The following is a 20,782-nucleotide window of genomic DNA, read 5'->3' as shown; positions in this document are numbered from 1 at the left end:
CGAACGAAACTTGAGGAATGTAGATATAATGTTCACATTATTTCTGAGTATAAGTATTTTCAGATCATGGATAGAGATTGGTTGCATGTCGGACTTTATTTTTACAAGAAGAAAGGGATTATAATGTTAGCAGATATGAAAACAAGACAACAGCCGATTTACTGTTTATTTGGCTGCTGTCTTGTTTTCCATTAGCTTACTTTTGCCAAATGTTTTAGGTGGCAAGGATAAGCAAATCTTTATTCACTTTTCGTATAAATAAATATTTCTCTGTTTAGAACACAAATTATTATATAAATCAGTACTTCAGAAGAAACGTTTTTATTCAGGCGATGCGCAGTGTTTTTAATTTGTAACAGAACAAAATTGCCAATTTATGTGTTACGCACTTTATTTATCTGAGAATGTGATGCGAAGTTTGAAAATAACAAAACACAACACAAATCCTGTTGACCTATTGTAGAATAAATAGATTATTTGCATTGTAAACGGAAGAATATCGCATCATAGTTATAGCCATTGCTCTTCTTCATGCGGGAGATAATTTACAGAATGCAAAATACACATTTGGTAATTAACTGTACAATACTTTCTAACATCGAAATCAAACTGCAACTGATTCAGATCCATATGATATATGAATGACGAAGTTATTTCTCACTAGACAACTATCTAAAAACTGTTAAAATAGCTTTTCGGAAATGTTGTTCAAATATGTCCCACTTGCCCCATGTATGTTAAAACTCAAGGGCAAATGAAAATTGCAGATTTTGGCTTTAATTAAAAATTTCAAATCGTTTTCGATGTCACACAATTATTTAATTGCTCAAAACATTCACTTTCCACATCAATGATAAATTTAGAAACGACTATTTAGTTTGAAATCCATCGAAATAAAATAAAAGTAATAGATTTTCCCGGTAGTTTAAAGTCATGATCAAGCAACAGCATTAGTATGGTGCCTCAAATGGTTTTGATTTCAAATATTTTTGTGTCGGGTGAATTCGTTGATAGTTCTGCTTCATTTTCCTAGAAAATTTTTACCATCTAAAACGTTCATCGATTCATCTGCAGTCATAGTACCCACTTACCCCGTATTTTCACTTGCCCCGGGGTACCTTATACCTAAATATGCCATTCATACTGTTTAGGTTCATTTCATGCCAATGAGATGGTAATTTCTACTGATTTCAAAATGGTTCAAACCATGATACGCTTTTCACTAGTTCAAACCATGATTGGATACCCTACTCTGTGTTCAGGAAGTTCAGATACTCTGTGGGTACAATCATGCGGGGCTTATTGTAAACGGCTATAGCTTCGGAACGCAAACGGGCTATAGGTTACAATAGAACTATTACTTTCTAGCTCCCGGATCTAAGATTCTTGCAATTATATTAATAATATGGTTGCACGAATATGTTATCCATAATGCCACTGCCAGATAGTGGGAGTTAGATTGTAATAAAATAGCACAAATACCCTATTCCCGTCCGTAGCGTTTACTACTCTGGCGCATCTCAACCGAATGGCTTGGTTTTTGGTACCGTTCTGATTCAAATCCAGAATATGACTCATATTCCGAACACTGGCGTTTTAGCGCCCTAAAACTAAAACTGTCATTGGTTTTCCGCACTAAGGATCAAGATTACAAGCTAATTCAAGCTCCTGTGGAGAAATTCACACAAATAAAGTTAAAATGGGCATTTAAAAGCTAAAGTTCGGAATTAGAGTCATGTTCGGAATTTGAGTCAAAACGGTACATGGCTAGTATTTGTTGATTTCTAGTTGGCGCAACCGGGTTTTATCGACTCGCGCTTCTTTGTCGGACTCAACAATACGACTATCCCTTCTCTGCCAACTATTCCTCGTCACTCCAAATAACAGAAGGCGGAGATTCTGCCAAAGGTCCAAGGCTCGTATTCTTCCTCCAGTGATGTCTCGATGCTCTGACTACCATTGGAACGAGGCACCTGTTTGTCCGTAGCCATAGAAGAGATTATTTGCAGGGTCCAGGGCCGATGCGTATCGTCTCGCATCTGTCGTAAAATCGCTAAATCGTGGTACACGCACTCACCAGTATTCACCCAAAGCAACAAACATATTGCACATCGATCACAGTAACTTATATATGCCCGAATTCTCTCACAATATGGTTACTGCAACAAGATTGGCTCAACGTGCTGCTTGGGATATCATAAGCATGTAACGCTAGTGAGTTATTTTTATTTCAGAATAGTATTATAGTCGCCTCTCCACATCTCGATATTGGAACCATCGAGATAGGGAGAGATCGAGGAATGGAAGGAAAATTGAAATGGATACTGGATCCAGAAAGCTCGTTGCTATGAAAAACGGCAACAAAACAAATGACATTTTATGTTGTTGATCTGTTTGTTATTGTTCAAAGATGGTCTAGTAGCCTAAAAATTTGAACATATCGACATAAAGAGAGTGAATCCAGAACAAAATATGATCAGAACACATCGAGATAGAGAGATATCGAGATGGGGAGGTTATCGAGATGTAGAATACCCAAATGTATGTAGATTGAAGGGACCAAGGAAACCATCGACATAGGGAAAGATATCGAGATGTAGAACATCGAGATGTAGAGAGTCGACTGTATTTAATAATCATACTCCACTATTTCCACTTATATATTACTACAAATAAACTAGATTAGTGGTCGAAAATTTGGAATGAAACTGAATCCCTACTAATTTTACTCTAAGTCGAATGCAACAGTTGGAATTGCGAAAAGCATTATTACCACTTGGAGTTTTAAAGTTAAAATTTTAAGTTATCGTACCGTCGTCGGGGAGACAACGGGTCAAATGGGGGTGAGAATGGGTCACTGTTTCAACTACATATAATGCTTGTAGAATAGATTTAATGTATCTGAGAACAATAAAACTGAATTATAAGTGACCTTTTTGAACGATTTTGTTATCCGACCTCCAGACTGTCGGTGAGGGCTCGGACGTCACCCCTGACTACGGTATCCAACAATTTTTTATATTTTAAGTAATGGTAATTTTGTTCTAAACCAGTGACATAAGTAATCAAATGAATTATCTTAAAATATGACTACATTCCTCAATGCACCAAACTGTTCTACGTAGTTTACGTTGGGCGGTCGTGTCTTGTACATAACCCTTCAGATTTTTTTAATAAATGAACAAGTGTGCAAGCATTTGTATGGAGCTCGTATTATGGCAAACCTCAACCTAATTACATGTTGGAAAGTACATGTTCTTGGTTAACATGTCGAATATTTCGATCAAGAAATTATTAGAATCATGACATCAGTAGTTTGCTAGTTTGATATGTTTCTAGGGATCCTATTTTTTTTGTTGGACCAGCTGGAGTACGGTGCGGATGCTGTCATTCAAAATGTAGAAAATTTCAATTTAAAAAAATCAATATGAATAAAATTTACCGATTAAGAAGAACATCAAAACGGAAATCAACCCAGTTTGTCTCTGCGAGAACCTAAAGCCCTTGCGTTTTTTGTGCTGTCGAAATTAGTTTAATGCAGATGTTCTACATTCTTCAAATTGTTCTGGCGGATAACCACAATATGGGACACTTCGAGTTCAAGATGGCAGCAAATGTAAACAATGCCGTTATAATGCAAATATTAGCCACAAATTCATTCAAACCGCCAATGTCATTTTTTTTTTGCCCCTTAGGATTTCTATGATCGGGGTGGGTTTTTGAAAGTTGACAAGTGATTATGCCGGAAGAACTAGTCTACTTTTAGCAAATGAACACCGGACTGTGGGAATCAGCTAACATAATCCTCTTGAAAACTTCAGAAATGTGGTTTTGTCAGTCAAGTCAGTCTCATAGGACAAAGTCTAGCCAAAATGTAAATTTGAATATGTCAATATTGTTTGTATGTACGGTAGGTGTTGATTATTTATTGAGTCATTTCTTTTATTGTGAGTTGTAAAATTAATGTAAAACACAACTTGTCTTTTATATTTTAGATCTGTTATTGTCATTGTGTTGTTGTCGGTTGTCTGTTCAGTTTCAACACATCTTATACAGCTTTGCCTTATTAGTGTTTTAGTCATTGTTAGATACAGTATGTATAAAACTCGAAAAGAATTGTTAAGTATTGCCTTACACATCCTATGTCCTTCCTTTATTTATCAATATCTGCTTTCTCTTTTTATCATTCCCTTTTTTGCCTTTCTCGTATACTAAGTAAAGCTATAGTAAAGGCTATAGGATCACTCCAAAACCGAACTTTTGATAGAAGGCTCGGAGACCCATAATGTTATATACCAATCGACTCAGCTCGACGAATTGAGGTGATGTCTGTATGTGTGTATGTATGTGTGTGTACAAAAATGTGAGACACACTTTTTGGTACTTAGCATTATCCGCATTTGCTCGCAACAAGTTGCAGTCGACGCGGATTGCGGCCTAGTTGTTTCCTATTGAAAATTAGCCCAATCGGTCATTGCGTTCCAAAGTAATTGGTTAATTTCCCGACCCCTTGGAGAGTGCTAATGAGCCCTAGCGGATCCTCCATGTAAAGAGCTATACCTGATAAGTATGCCGGTACATACGATCAGGAGCTCAGTCTGCAAAGCAGCCGATCAACTGTGAATCGTAAAAGGCGTACGGAAGTGCTCCAAATGTGATATGATACACAGATGAATGTTATCTTCTGTACCGTCAACCCCCGTGACCTTGGCTAGGGAAATGAGTTCAAACCGCCAATGTCATTGCCGCAATATAACACTAAACAACAATTATTGCTTACGATCGTGGAATTCGATACAAACAATGATTGAGAAGCGATTTATACAGGAAATACTAAACCACAGAGAAACAGACGTTTCACTCAACATATGTTCCATCGTTCACCTTTTCAACGGAAGATTCAATTTTTTGTCGGCCACCGATGGCGCTTCTATCGATTTTGCTTGTGTTTGACGTTTGCACACTACCGCCATCTGGTTTCCGATTGTCCAATCACAGTGCATTTAGCATTGGGCGATAATGTTTCCGTGACGATGATTTTGTTCTAAGTGAGACGTCTGTTTCTCTGTGACTAAACTGTTCCATAACTGTGGGAAAATCTACCCAGCATGTCAGTCCTTAAAGCCCTTGCGTTCAATATGCTGTCTAAATAGGTTTGATGCAAATGTTCTAGATTCTAGAGCGATGATCCCCTTCCTACTTTGTAACTAAATAATCTTGGAATTTTCCCAATCAAACAACAAACGCCAATAACCAGTCGATTTTAGAGGTCGAGAACTACAAATGCAACACATGAGCGTCGCGAATACAAATTTACTGTCGACCAGTGTAATTGCTACTGTAGTGAACTATCTCCTTAACCGATTTAAGTGCTTTGTACGATTGCCTCTCGTCTTACCTTTTCAAAGTCTTCTATCACTTTGTTCGCCATAGTCATTTTATGTCCTCGAAGTTTATCAGTTCTGTGTTCTGTATTTTTGCTGCGTTCATTTTATTTGTCTGATATGAAACTTCAAGTCAAGTCTAATTGCACGAGATGCTTTTTGGTAGTTATTACTTCAGTTCAACTGGTCGTGGGTCATGGGTTCGAGTCCCATCGAAGGGAAAGTGGTTACCCCCAATACATTTTCCAAATCAATATCTTCCACATAACGTACATATTCACATATGAGTTTTCATAACATTGTAAGTTATTACTTTTTGGTTGCAAATTGAAGTTTCATCATGCCTGACTTGCCAATTTCATATTTTGTATGCCACGTCAGGGCTTGAATCTTATCCATTTGTAGAAAAAAAGTATCATCAATGGAAGCAATTATAAGATAGTATAATTGTTGGAGGTGAAGCATAATTAAAATAAGTTTGGCGCCATTTTCCCAGTGTTTACAAAACTTCTACTCAGTGGTGCTAAGTCGCTTCTCCAAACATGTCGATGAGTTCAAATACATAGTTTAAAATATATCATGATTTTGAATACAAAACCAAATTTTCTTATTCTGACGTTATTGTAGATATGTTATTAGCGTGTACTCACTGATAAGTGATAACCTATGTTGCCTCTCACTTGTTCCGAGTCATGTAAGCCCTGGGTGGGTGGTGGGGTTGCTTTCCAATTGTTCTCAGTCAAGTTTTAAATACATGAAAATAGATAAGAGAAAACATCGATTAACGGTATTTCAAAGGTGATATTCTCACGACGGCCATTCAGAATGTTAAGAAAACTATTTTGAGCTTTTTAGTGAAATGACTTGTCATAACGTATTTCGACCTCAACAGTAAGACCGTCTTCAGTGTCTCGTACTTGACTCGACTTCGAGTCGAGTCGACTCGAGACTTACTGTTGAGGTCGAAATACGTATCTGTCAAGGTACAATTAAGTGGTGGAATTAAATGGGATTGTACAAACTCGTCTTATGACAAGTGCATTCAGAATGGTTCGACGGGTGCTGATGAGAGATCATCAAAGAACGCGAGTTAAATCTATATATAGTATACAATCCATCCAATTCATTAGGGGCAGCAGGGACTATGTCCAAGGGCTTGACGATCCTCCCCAGGCCATCTGCGAGTTGTGGCGCCTGCCTGGGATGTGTGGGTTTGACAGTGGGCCCTGTTAAACCTCTATAAAAGCTGAACATCCAAGTAAGCTCCGCCAAAGCGACCGTGTGCCGCTCAAAGCACTGCCAGAATCCTGGTAGGTGGGACGCTAACAGCCCTGACACGACGCCCTCCGACGAGACAGGAGGTTTGCCAGGCCCAATAAGCCGCCTTTAAAAACACTATTACGAACGACAAAGAAGATAATCGACTCGATACAATCGGCAACGACCTGGGCGAGAATAAAGGATCACGATTGGCTTGGAACATGGAACTGCAAGTCGCTAGGCTTCGCAGGTTGCGACAGGATAATCTACGATGAATTACATCCCGCAACTTCGATGTCGTAGCGCTGCAGGAAATCTGCTGGAGAGGACAGAAAGTGTGGAAAAGCGGGCATCGAGCGGCTACCTTCTACCAAAGCTGTGGCACCACCACGAGCTGGGAACCGGCTTAGTGCTGGGAAAGATGCGCCAACGCGGATTGGGTGGCAGCCAATCAACGCAAGGATGTGCAAGCTGAGGATTAAAGGCCGTTTCTTCAACTATAGCATCATCAACGTGCACTGCACACGAAGGAGATCCGACGACGAGAAAGAAGCGTTCTATGCGCAGGCTGGAGCGAGACATACGATGGATGCCCACTGCGGGACGTCAAAATCTTCATCGGTGACATGAACGCTCAGGTAGGAAGGAGGAAATGTATGACCGGTCATCGGACCGATATCTGCATACCGTATCAGGACAACAGCCAACGATGCATAAAGTTTGCAGCCTCCCGCGAATGGTAGTCAGAAACACTTTCTTCCCCCACAGAATATCCAGGCCACAAATCACCTAATCAAGTAACGGAAAACCAAATCGACCACGTTCTAATCGACGGTAAATTCTTCTCCGCATCACGAACGTTCGCATTACCGCAGTGCGAATATTGAATCCGACCACTACCTCGTCAGTATGTCTGCGCTCAAACTCTCGACGGTGATCAACACGCGTCGGAGTCGTCCCGCGGCTTAACTTGGGCGGCTACAAGACGGTAGACTAGCCCAAGACTACGCGCAGCAGCTGGAAGTGGCACTCCCAACGGAAGAGCAGCTAGGCGCAGCATCTCTTGAAGATGGCTGGAGAGATATTCGATCCGCCATTGAAGCCCGCAACCGCTGCACTAGGCACGGTGGCTCCGGATCAGAGAAACGACTGGTATGACGGCGAATGTGAGCAGTTAGTTGAGGAGAGAATGCAGCATGGGCGAGATTGCTGCAACACCGCACGAGGGCGAGGCAGGCGATACAAACGGGCGCGGAACAGACAAACTCGATTTTCCGGAGGAAAAAGCGCCACAGGAAGATCGAGACCGTGAAGAGACGGAGGAACTGTACCGCGCTAATAACGCACGAAAGTTCTGAGAAGTGTGCGTTCGTAGGGGCACGTGCCGCCGATATGTGAAGGACATAAACGGAACCTTCTTACGAACGAGCGTGAGGTGATCCAAAGGTGGCACAGCACTACGAAGACACCTGAATGGCGATATGGCAGACGACGGTGGCGGTATGGTAATGAACCTAGGAGCACGCGCGCAGGACATCGACTTCCGGCTCGAATCTCCAGGAAATCAGGGAGAGATCGGCCGGCTGAAAAACAACAAAGCCCCTGGAGTTGACCCAGGAGAGCTGTTTAAACACGGTGGTGAAGCACTGGCTGAGCGCTGCATTGGGTGATTACCAAGGTTTGGGAGGATGAGGTTCTGCCGCAGGGTGGATGGAAGGTGTCGTGTCCCATCTACAAAAGGGCGATAAGCTGGATTGTAGCAACTACCGCGCAATCATTGCTGAACGCCGCCTACAAATCTCTCCCAAATTTTATGCCGCGACTAACACCAATTACAAGAGTTCGTGGGCAGTACCAGGCGGGTTATGGGTGAACGCTCTACCACAGACCGTGTTCGCCATACGTCAGGTATTGCAGAAATGCCGAATACAACGTGCCCACATCATCTTTATCGACTTCAAAGCCGCATATGATACAATCGATCGGGACCAGCTATGGCGCTAATGCACGAAAACGGATTTCCGGATAAACTGATACGGTTGATCGGCGACGATGGATCGGGTGATGTGCGTAGTTCGAGTTTCAGGGCATTCTCGAGTCCTTCGAAACCCGTAGAGGGTTACGGCAAGGTGATGGTCTTTCGTGGCTGCTATTCAACATCGCTTTGGAGGGTAATACGAAGGGCGGGATTGACACGAGTGTGATTTTGAAGATCCGTCCAGTTATTTGTTTCGCCGACGATTGATATCATGGCACGTAACTTTGAGAGGATGGAGGAAGCCTTCAGACTGAAAAGCGAAGCTAAACGGATTGGACTAGTCATCAACACGTCGAAGACAAGTACATGATAGGAAGAGTCAAGAGAGGTCAATAAGCCACCACCACGAGTTTCTATCGGTGGTGACGAAATCGAGGTGGTTGAAGAATTCGTGTACTTGGCTCACTGGTGACCGCCGATAACGATACCAGCAGAGAAATTCGGAGACGCATAGTGGCTGGAAATCGTACGTACTTTGGACTCCGCAAGACGCTCCGATCGAATAGAGTTCGCCGCCGTACCAAACTGACTATCTACAAAACGCTTATAAGACCGGTATTCTCTACGGACACGAGACCTGGACGATGCTCGTGGAGGACCAACGCCACTGGGAGTTTTCGAAAGGAAGGTGTTGCGTACCATCTATGGTGGAGTGCAGATGGCGGACGGTGATTGGAGAGGCAATGAACCACGAGTTGCATCAGCTGTTGGAGAACCATCCATCGTTCACACCGCGAAAATCGGAAGACTGCGGTGGGCCGGACAGAGAATGTCGGACAGTAATCCGGTAGTGGTTCTGACAACGATCACGGGAACAAGAAGGCGAGTGCACAGCGGGCAAGGTGGATCAGTCAGGTGGAGGACATTGCGGACCCTCCGCAGACTGCGTGGTTGGCGAAGTGCAGCCATGGACCGAGCTGAATGGAGAAGTCTTTTATGTGCAGCACAGGCCACTCCGCCTTAGTCTGATGAAAAAAAATAATCCATCAATTCATAACGGTTCGTTTCAAATTATTATGCTCTGCCGCGATTCGCATAAGAGTCCCATGTCGATTTTTGACGATTTTGATTTTCTTTCAGAAATAAGCTTAAAATGAACTCATCTTGAAGAACTGAAAAAAAAAAAGCTTTGTTCTAGAAATTTGAAAATCAAACCCATTTGTGTTGTCCCACCTTGCTATTTATTGGCATAACAGTCACATTCCAGATTTTGATACACTCTCGCACAAAACATCAATGTAATGGTCCATTTACGTAACGCTTAGAGGGGGGAGGTGACATAGGGGGAGGGGGAGGGGGGTTAAAAAAAGTCCATTTTTTTCGTTATGTAATTAATGGATCTTCCCTAAAGAATATTATGCCAAATTTTCAGAAAGATTGCTGGTTTTATCGATTTATTGCAAAAAAATAATTTCTCCGTGTAAAACGAGTTTGAAAAACTCAACGGCATATTTCTCAAGTTGAAGAAAACTGACATGGGATGCTTATGCGAATAGGGGCAGTGCTGTGAGTGAATGATTTTGCATCCGAACTTCAAGCGAGCATTACAATTTTTATATTTCATTCAGGCACTATTGAACGTCCATATAAAACTTGTTCCAGCAATTAATCTGACCAACCTGGGAGAACGCATATCCTCTTTCTGAACCGAAGGGTAGGGTACTAGATGGAAAATTTATATAATTTATATGAAATCAAACTTTTCTCAAACTTACTTTGGACACAGTAAATTTACATAATCTATATCAACTAGTATTTATAATTATATCTGAAACAAGTAATTAACAATTCAATATTATGGTACATATATTGTAAAGCTTAAAACTATAGAGTGCCTGTTTTTTCGAGTTTCTGCTCAGTTAGCAGTAAGTTCGCGCGACTCGATTTTGCTTTGTTTTGGCAGTCGAAATCAAAATCTAATCTAACTATATAGTAAATTTTAATAATGAAAGGGTGGGAAATTAGAACAAAAAATAAAAAAAAATTATAAAATAATAAAAAAAACTCATTAGTTATCTTAAGGAATTTTCTATGAGAGATGAAAATTTTTATATTTTCGGGGAAAAGTTGAAATCCCTCTCAAATAAATTAATCTTAAAACTAGAATCGACATTCGGATAAGAAAGCTAAGAATACTGTCATCAACAGTTGATTACCTACATATATTGTTGTATTTTGGTAGACTGCGAAACTAGGATTACTTCAACGGTCCAATATCAATACCAGACTAATTATATCAGATCTTCGTATTCAGTTCATTCTTCATGGCATTGTTGGTTGACACCTACTTCTGTCAATTGTAGATCCATTTAGATGTCGTTCATCAGTCGGTTGGTAGATGATTATGAACGTCGTCATACTTCATTATTTTTCCACTGTTGGTGGTAGAAAGTCGTGCCAGAAGCCATCGATTGCATTTTAATGCAATACCGGGTTCTGTTTTTCCAATTTTTTTTCGAGTGAAGATAAATCCTCCGATTTCCAACCGAGGGACTCCTTTGTTGTTTAGGATGTACCGGATTTCGTCGGAATATTCACCTGTGGAATGAAAGATATTACATCAGAATCATCGCTCCGCTGCCGAAAAATAACCCAAATAGGGCCTAAAAACATAATTATCATCATCGCGGCAATGGATCTCACGCCCATTTGACCCATTTGTGCTTATTCTGCGACTCGTATGAGGCATTTCGATTGAAGTGAATATATTTTAAGTTCACGGTCTTCTAACGTGGGACGTGTCTAAAACGACAATTCTCGAGTCATTCGAGAAGCAGAATAAGTACAATTCTTAACTTTTCAAAGACTAAGTAATTTTTCCATGAATTAATTTGAATAGCGCAATCAAGCTTTCATGTTTTCTTGATTGCGCTATTCAAATTAATTCATAAATATATTAGCTTAAATTGAGATGAACGAAATTATTACCGATGATGGTGTCACACAAAATGGTTAAGATTACAATAACTTTTAAGAATAAGGGTGTATTTGCATCGTGTGGTGCCAAAGAATTTTATATTTCAGTTCAGTTCTGTTGGTGATCAAGTAACCCATGATTATCATAGAAACGGAAGTTTGTTATAGACCCACGGTATTTATACAGAATCAAGGTAGGCTCGTAAAGAAAATGACAGTTCAAAAGTGACGTGATTGCTATCGCGGTATGAACGAGTGCAAAAAGGCCAAACTAAATCGTAGAGCGTTGGCTTGGTTCTCCGAGCACGATAGCAGTACGTCAATTTGATGCCGTGTTATAAACCTAAATAAATTGTCATTATTCATACCAACGATAAACCCATCAGAACTAGTTTTACTCTGCAATGGGTTATGGGCCCAGAAAAACTGAGAGTTCAAGGTTCATTGTAGAGCTTGAAAGAAGTAGTTTACTTAGCTCAAAGAAAAGAAACGAAAATGATTTCTGTTGGTAGAAGCGGTGGATCGAAGGACACTACAGCAATTCAAGTTCATCAGGATCAAGGACAGGAGGTTCTTCGAATCAGACAACAGTTCGATGGTAAGCGGAAGCAGTGTAGCTCTAGCAATCGAAAACCTCAAAGGCCGTGATAATTACGTTTCGTGGGCCTTCGCCATGAAGATCACTCTAATACGGAAGGTACTTGGTGCGCAGTATGCCGAAGCAAGGTGAAGTTGTGAATGAAGAAGTCCAGATGAGAGACTATCAACGATTCTAGGCATCGAATAAGTGAACTACAGCCTGGTGATGGATGCGAAGAACGCGCAAGAAGCATGGAGCAAACTCAAAACTGCTTTTCAAGACGATGGCATTTATCGAAGAATTGACTTGCGCAACTAACTACGATACGTCTTGAAAATTTTGATGATACGAAGCTTACGTAGATGCTTTATTTTCGACAAGTCACAAGTTGGCAGAAATTAATTTTCCTGTGGCTTCACTACTTCTAATGGGATTGCCGAAGTTTTATGCGCCCATGATGATGGGTGACGCGGTGAATTTCGGAGAAAAATGGATATCAAAAAGCAAAAGGGTCGTGATGCATACCAAAGCAAAGAAAAGCAGCTTGATTCGAAATCTATAAAATGCGTTTTTGTTGGTTATGCAGAAGATACGCAGGGCTACAAACTGTATAATCCAGAGAATCGATATATCGTTATCAAAGATGAAAAATTATAGATGAGGCCAGAACGTTGCGGTGACATCTGAGCAACCGCAAGTGAATTTCTAGATATAAAGTTTCCGAGGAAACTAATCGCAAAGTGTGTGATGATTTACCGGACAAAGAACACAATGAACTATGGAGATAAGTTCAAAAGGGCAGAACGATGAATGAATAAATTATAAAAATCTTCGATGCTATCGATCATTGAAACAAAATGTTATCGATGAGAATATGAATATAAATAAGCTTTTGAACTAAGATTTAGAGTCTACACGTTCGGAAGCCTCTATTTAAAAGACATGGAGGCTTTTTCCGAAAAGCTCTCTTGCTTCGAAAGCCTACTATTAAACAGCTCGGAGAACTCCTTTCAAGAGGATCGGAAGAGTTCTTCCAAGAGTTTCGGAAACCTACTTTCAAGAGGTTCAGGGGCCACGAAAACCTTTCTTTTAAGAGGTTCGAAAACCTTCTTTCAAGAGACTGAGAAGTCCACTTTTAAGAGGCTCAAGGCTCCTTTCAAGAAAATGCCTCCCTTTCAAGAGGCGAGCCTCCTTTAGAGACCGAAGCCTCCTTTCAAGGGGCCCGGAAGCCTCTAAGGGCCCGGAAGCCTCCTTTCAAGAGGCCGGAAGCCTCTTAAAGGCCCGAAGCCTCTCAAAGGCCCGAAGCCTCCTTTCAAGAGGCCCGGAAGCCTCCTTTCAAGAGGCCCGAGCCTCCTTTCAAGAGGCCCGAAGCCTCCTTCAAGAGGCCAGGCCTCCTTTCAAAGGGAAGCCTCCTTTCAAGAGGCCATGAAGCCTCCTTCAAGGGCCGGTCTCCTTCAAGAGGCCCGGAAGCCTCCTTTCAAGAGGCCCGAAGCCTCTTTCAATGGGCCAGGAAGCCTCTTTCAAAGGCCCAAGCCACCTTTCAAGAGGCTCAGAAACCTTTTTTCAAGAGGCCCGGAAGCTTCTCTTCAAGTGGCTCGGAATTTATCTTTATAGAGGCTTGGAATCCAACGTTCAAGCGGCTCAGAGCCGGCCTTCCAAGATGCTTAGAAGCGTCGTTTTATGTGTCTCGAAAGCCGCTTTCCAAGAGGCTCGAAAACTTCTCTCCAAGAGTTCGATATAGTGAAAATTTCAGCCAACTTTAGGGACAGTCATAGGGGAACTGCTCCTGGAATTCATCTCATGGCTCCATTCATCCTATCAAAACAAAGCAATATAAATCAATCTGATTTGTTTCTTATTTTAGTATTTTTCTCAGTAGTGAGCACGTATGCTGACAAAAGAAGCAACGAAATTGTCTGTATTTCTTTGTTTCGATGAGATGAATATATATTCATTGAGATGGAGATCAGACAGTTCCCTTCTTCTTCTTCTTATTGGCTTTACATCCCCACACTGGGACAGAGCCACTCTTGCAGCATAGTGTTCATTAACCACTTCCACAGTTATTAACGCGGGTTTCTAAGCCAGGTTACCATTTTGCATTCGTATACCATGAGGCTAGCACAGATGATACTTTTATGCTGGGAAGTCGAGACAATTTCAATCGAAATTGCCTAGACCTGCACCGGGAATCAACCCAGCCACCTCAGCATGTTTGCTTTGTAGCCGCGGTCTTACCGCACGGCTAAGGAGACCTATATCCTGTAATTTTCAGTTCCATTTTCATATAGCTTATGAGTTACACTAATTATATTTACAGCAAAAAAGGGGGGTGGGGTACCCCAATTGATGCAAAAGTGCGAAATTCCTCTCAAAAGGTTGAGAACCGCTGGACTACGACAAGGTCTATTGACTGGTAGTTCGTTACTCGACAATAAGATCCTTGATGGCGCTGGCGACAAAATTCGATTTGGGGGTTGAGCAAATAGACGCTGTCCAATCCTTTTTCCAAGGAAAACTTGAAGACGAAGCAATCTACGTGCAGCAACCAGAAGGGTTTGTGGCGGACAGGACGAAAGTAATTTTCATTCCATTACTAACAGTTAAGCCCATCAGACCAAGTTTTTACTCTGCAATAAGTTAACAATTCAATGGCATAATAAAATCCTTAAAATTAGTAAATTTAGAAATACTTATTTCTTCAACAGCTGATTATCTTATACACCCAGGTTTTTTTTACACGGTTTAGTTTTAGTCGTTTAAGACCTTCGCGTCTAAAAATGAATTAACCCACGAAAAAATCACAAAAAAATCAAAGAAAATTCAGGGATTTAAAAAGCTGTGAAAGTTCAGATTAACGAGAAATTAATGAATTCCAAACCGCGTAATAAAAACCTGGGTGTATATATTTTTCTATATTTTTAATAGATATGTACACTGAAAAAAACTTTTAGTAGAAATTACAATTTTGTGAAATTAAGAACAGTATCGACGTTTTTCAACTGAAGGGACAAATCGCTTAATTTTACCAAAATGTAGTAAATCTGATTGATATTATCAATTTCACCACAAAATTGTTTAGCATAGACTCAAACAAAATAGTTGATTTTTACTACACTTTTATATTTTTCAGTAAGAATAACCATGTAAGCGTTGAATATACTATTTTATAGTAAGATAGACCATATTTTAGTTATTTTAAGACGATTGCACTTCGGTTGAAAAACGTCGGTACTGTTCTCAATATTACCCTGAAATGGTAGTTTCTACTATAAAAATTTTCTCGGTAGCATACACAGTTCAATATTATAAATGCATATAAATCTGGGAATATAAATAAATACAAACATGTAAATTGATAGAAAAAATAATGGGATCTATTCCCCTAAAGTATTTTTTGGCCTGTAATTTTATTACTCACGACAAAGGTATCTTCACCGCAAGGTGAATTAATCTGTTTTTTTTTAATATCTAGTTCGTATTTCTAAACGTTATTGGTTGAAGCCACTTCGTTGGACCAAAAATCCTTTTCTCGATTATCTGCTGGACGATGATTGTGGCTGTTATTGGTTGAAGCCACTTGACCTTGGACCCGATTTTCGATTATCTCCTGGTCGATGATTATGAATGTTGTCAAACTGCTACCGTTCCACTCGGTGTGTAATTCGTGCATGAAGCCAGTGATTGCGCTTTAACGCAGTACCGGTTTTTCCGTTTCAATTCTTTTTCTGGAAGAAAGAAATCCGGCACTTCAACCGAGGAATGCCTTTCTTATCTAAAGTGTACCGGATTACGTCAAATGTGTATCTGTGGGAGAAATATATATCAGATCAGAAACATTAATCATATCAATTGCTCATTTGATATTGAAGAAATCAGATAAAATAAAAGCAATATAAAATTAGTAAGAAAATCTTATTTAGAACAATCTTAAATTCTATAACCTATTGACTTTATTAAACAAATGACTTATACCTAGACTTATAAGTCAACCTTATAAGGAACAACCTAGACGTATTTTAACACAGCGTTTGTGTCTTAAAGTTTGGTGCGGTTCGAAACACTTCATTTATATATCCAGTTCATATTTCTGAACGGTATTGGTGGTGGTTTTTCTAGATCGTCAGCGATTTACGTTTATCTGCTGGTCGATGGTTGTGAACGTTGTCAAACTGCATTACTTTTCCAATCGTTGAAGTAGTGATACTGCCGTGCAAGCCAGTGATTGCGTTTTAACGCAATAATCGAGTTTTATTCTTTTAATCCTTTTCTGGAGAAGATAAAATCCACCGAGGAACTCCTTTCTTATCTAAAGCGTACCGGATAACATCAACATATTTACCTGTGGGGCGAAAGATCATATTACATCAAAATTGTTATTAATAAATAGTAGCTGATTTGAATCAACATTGAAACTTTTCAAAAATTTGTTCAATATAAAATAATAAGAAAATCCCGCCTAAATAAATTTAAAATTTCAAAATTATTAATTTTATTTATTATCCAATTAACTCCAGTCCAGTCCAGAACACGGATTTTATTTTATATTCACCATAGCGTGTCTGAAGGGTTTCCATTTTAGTAAAATATCATCCATGCGAAAAAAATTTCGAACACTTCCTTCACATATCCAGTTCGTATTTTAGAACGTTTTGTTAACGCCACTCCTGCAGGTTGCAGATTCAATTTCCGTTTGTCTGCTGGTAGATGATTGTGAACGTTGTCAAACTGCGTTACTTTTCCACTCGTGGCGGTAGTGATTCGCGCTCAAGCCAGAATTTCATTTTCACACAATACCATCGGGTTTGGTCCTTACAATCCTTTTCTGGAGAAAACTCCGCCGACTCCAACCGAACCTTTCTTATCTAATGTGTACCGAATTATGTCAGCATATTTACCTGTAGGGGCGAAAGATTTATAAAACATCAGAATCATCAATCTTATCAATATCTTCATTGGTATTGAACACATCAACAAATTTTTAGACGATTAGAAATCACAATCGAACAGAAAATCTATTGATTTTTCAGTTTTGTATTAATTCATTTACAAAAACAATAATGCATATCCGTGTGATAAACTTATTACTAAAAAAGATACGTTAATAAAATTATAAAAAATAAGCAAATCTAACATAGATAAATTTCCCTTTACATACCCAGTTCGTACTGCTGAACGTTGTGGGAGAACGCCACTTCTGTGGATTGTAGATCCGTTTTCCCTATATCTGCTGGCAGATGATTGTGAACGTTATCAAACTGCATTACTTTTCCACTCGTGGTGGTAGTGATTCGGGCCCTGCAATCCAGTGATTTCATTTTACAATACCATCGTGCTGTCCTTTCTAATAATTCGTCTGGAAAACGGAATCCGCCGACTGCCAACCGAGGAACTCCTTTCTTATCTAAAGTGTAGCGAATAACGTCAGCATATTTACCTATATAGTGCGAAAAATATATGAGTTTAGATTTCTATGTTTGTGAAATATACTCGTGGGAGATTGGGTTCTTAACGATACTTAAACTTATAACTATCGAGACTGTGATACTGTAAGTGATACAGATAAAACGCTCGTCTGCTCGGATGTGTAGTTAGCGATAAACATGATATTTTATTTGTTCGATTGCTATTGCAGTATCAGACAGTGATGTAGCTAGGGGCGATTACCACAGTTCTACCCCTTTTAGTTTGTACATATTTACAATCGATTGCAGCAAAACTTCACTACTGCTTAAACTCTTAACAATCGGAAAAACTCGATTGCCGTAAACATTTCAGCACGCGGCAAAACATAACCGCTAAACAAACTCTCGGCAAAACAAGACTGCCGATAAACTAGTCCACTTTTGACCGTTTCCGTCACGGTTAAATTTTTTTAAACAAACACAACTATTCAAAAATATTTGAAATCGACATCTTTTTTGAAACGTTTGATTCGCTCTGAACGTCGGACACTTTCCACATGGTTCTTCGATGGTGACGATCGGCACAACACACGCTTCAGTCGAAAAACTCGATGACCCTCGCTGATCATCGTCGACTGATGACTCACTTAAACGGTGCGAAACACCAAACCTCGTCTCAGGACCACGCCCCTGTTACGACCAACCCCGTGAAACAAACACTAGTTCTTGAAGCCACCGTTTGTTGGTGTGGCACTAGTGCTGTTCTTGAAGTTTAAAGCTCCATTCATTGCACCGATTACATTTCGCGCGGTTGTATTAATGATCGCAAAATGATTTCGATCGTGAAAATTTAAATTTCAATAATTATATTGTTCTGTTTTCGTCATTTATCCAGCATTTTACGTGCGGTAATAGCTGCCACCACTGTGCTGCCACAATATAATTATCATCGAAATCAGCCGAAATTATCATCGAAAAAAGCCAATAAATTAATTTCGATAGCCGCCACAATTTAACATGTTCTGGTGAGGTTCAATCTATTTGACGATTGTCTTGTGTCGTTTGACATCGCAGCGATCATCATAATCCTAATCCTTCTCAATTTATCATTGTTGACGAATAAAGGTTGCATGAAAAAAAGAACCCCATAAAAATCTTCCGACTTTCCCATAGACTAAATCGGTTCTCTTCGGTAACATAAACCGATCTTGGATCCGACGAATTTATAAATTGTTTCACCGAGCATTATGTGATTTTTACAGGGGTGCTAGCAAAAGATATTTTAGTTACTAGATAAAGATTGTCGCTGTCGTCGCTGTCCGGAACATCTTTTGCTGGCGAGGATGAGGGCTAAATGTCAAGAAGGAAAATCCTATGATTTGACAGGTATGTACCCATGTTTCGGACAGCAGAACGAAGGGAACCGAAGCGACAATCTTTATCTATAACTAAAATATCTTTTACTCGACGCTAGTGAGATTGAGCTTTTATGTCAGAGACCTGCGTTGAGCGCGATTTCATACTCTTACTATTTCAACGAAATTTTGTTCGAGCATCACGTAAACACACATTAAGGTCCGTCTCTTTCCCGAAATAAACTTGAAAGTGCCAGTTCGAAGATTTAATAAATACCCAGTGTTAAAAAAGGCTGATGCACCCCAAAACCATTAAAACATAAATCTATCAAAGTAATCTTGCTCTGCAAGCAGGGTTATTCGATAATTGTTGAACTGACTATGAGATGAGGACAGCCCACCTACTTTTCAGTTGACGAAATCAATTAATCTATGATCTTGGCATAAACTCTTTGTTACAAACTTGGATCACTATAATCCAAACTAAGATAAATTAATCTACTTAGCCATTGTACGTGTCATTGACAGGTGTTTTATGGAACACTATGGAACCTTTTTCCTTCACATTTGATCAGTCCAACTGGAAGTGGATATCGCATTCTGGATAAAATTTTGCTTTACTCTGGACCATTTGTGTGTTGACATATTTTTGGAAGCATGATGGATTTAGCGTAAAGTCGGAGATTAAAATAATAACTATCAGAGCTGCCAATGATCATGCACCGGAAAAGGTTTTTTGGCTGACAGAAACCTAACTATACTGCCATGTCCAAATGTGTAACATTTGGATTTTACCGATTATGAGTAAATTTTAAGAATCCTAGAAACCTGAAATTAAATCAGTTTATAGTGATTCAAATTGGGCATTTAATTTTAATACGAATCTAAGACATACATCTCCAGCAGCTGCCCTAGATTGTTTAAGTTCAGATTCAAAGCTCAAAACTGTTGCACAGCTTTGTTCTATTTCTCTGATTGAATCACGAGATTCAAATATTTTTGTTATGTTTTGGATTAGTTATTGTTTTTACTACGGAATTCGGATCAATGCCTTTACAATAACGCGGCATTTCTGGGCAGCAAGATAATTATTTTTTATTTAAACAGAAGTCAAACATTATTTTGCTTCAGATTCCAACGAGAATAGTGTTCTAAAATGTGAAGGAAAATGAATCACTGCTGATCAATCAGTTAATTGGTTTGCAGTCTTATTTTTCTCACAAAAAATGGTTTTCAAACAGAAATATGCATTAGAATTAAAGGTCCATCTTTACCACAATGCCAAATATTGTCAATATTTCGACATCTATCAAACTGTTTAATCTACTACATGGGTATCAGGCAGACTTGACAAATTTGTTATTGGTATTTGTATTGTGACAAAGACAGGCGATAACTTTTCGTTATATCGAAACATGTGTATCTGAAATGAACGAATCAGCTATAGAGATAACTGCAAAAATGTTTTGAAACATATCTTAGTGCGCTTTTTCTTTTAACAAAAACTTAAAATCGAGCCTAAAATAAAAATACTGTTTATTTATTTTTTATTCGAACTAAATCTGCCCTCGAGCGATTTGTCGCATGCGGCTTTTCCGTGCTTCGATAACATAAACCACCGCTTGACAGCTAGCACCAAGTTTTTGGCTTCAATCACATTGTATGCAGATGACAGCCGTTTCAGGGGGCTGGTTACGACCATCCCCGTAACCTAGATGAAAGAATCCGAAGGAAACCCATAAAAGTCATCTTCGTCGTCGCTTAGCCTAACGTCTTCGTCATCGTCCTCTCTGCACGCTTTCTTTACTGGACCCTCGCTCCTCCCCAAGCAATACGTAACTTCT

General features: G+C 39.6%; 2 long non-coding RNA genes across 3 annotated transcripts in view; both read right to left on the bottom strand.

Moving 5' to 3' along the window:
* LOC134221093 (uncharacterized) overlaps positions 1 to 20,782 on the bottom strand; it is a 46,123-nt gene that overhangs the window by 4,574 nt on the left and 20,767 nt on the right. The gene's annotated exons all lie outside the window — the stretch shown is intronic.
* Positions 16,468 to 17,493, bottom strand: LOC134221099 (uncharacterized). Its single transcript, XR_009982211.1, has 3 exons — positions 17,337 to 17,493; positions 17,035 to 17,076; positions 16,468 to 16,478 (listed from the first exon to the last, which is right to left on the bottom strand). It is a non-coding gene; the product is annotated as an uncharacterized LOC134221099 (long non-coding RNA).

The sequence above is a fragment of the Armigeres subalbatus genome, chromosome 1 (assembly GCF_024139115.2).
Source record: "Armigeres subalbatus isolate Guangzhou_Male chromosome 1, GZ_Asu_2, whole genome shotgun sequence".
Lineage (NCBI taxonomy): Eukaryota > Metazoa > Arthropoda > Insecta > Diptera > Culicidae > Armigeres > Armigeres subalbatus.
Note: the sequence above shows the minus strand (reverse complement) of the source record. Positions and strands in the feature narration are given on the sequence as shown.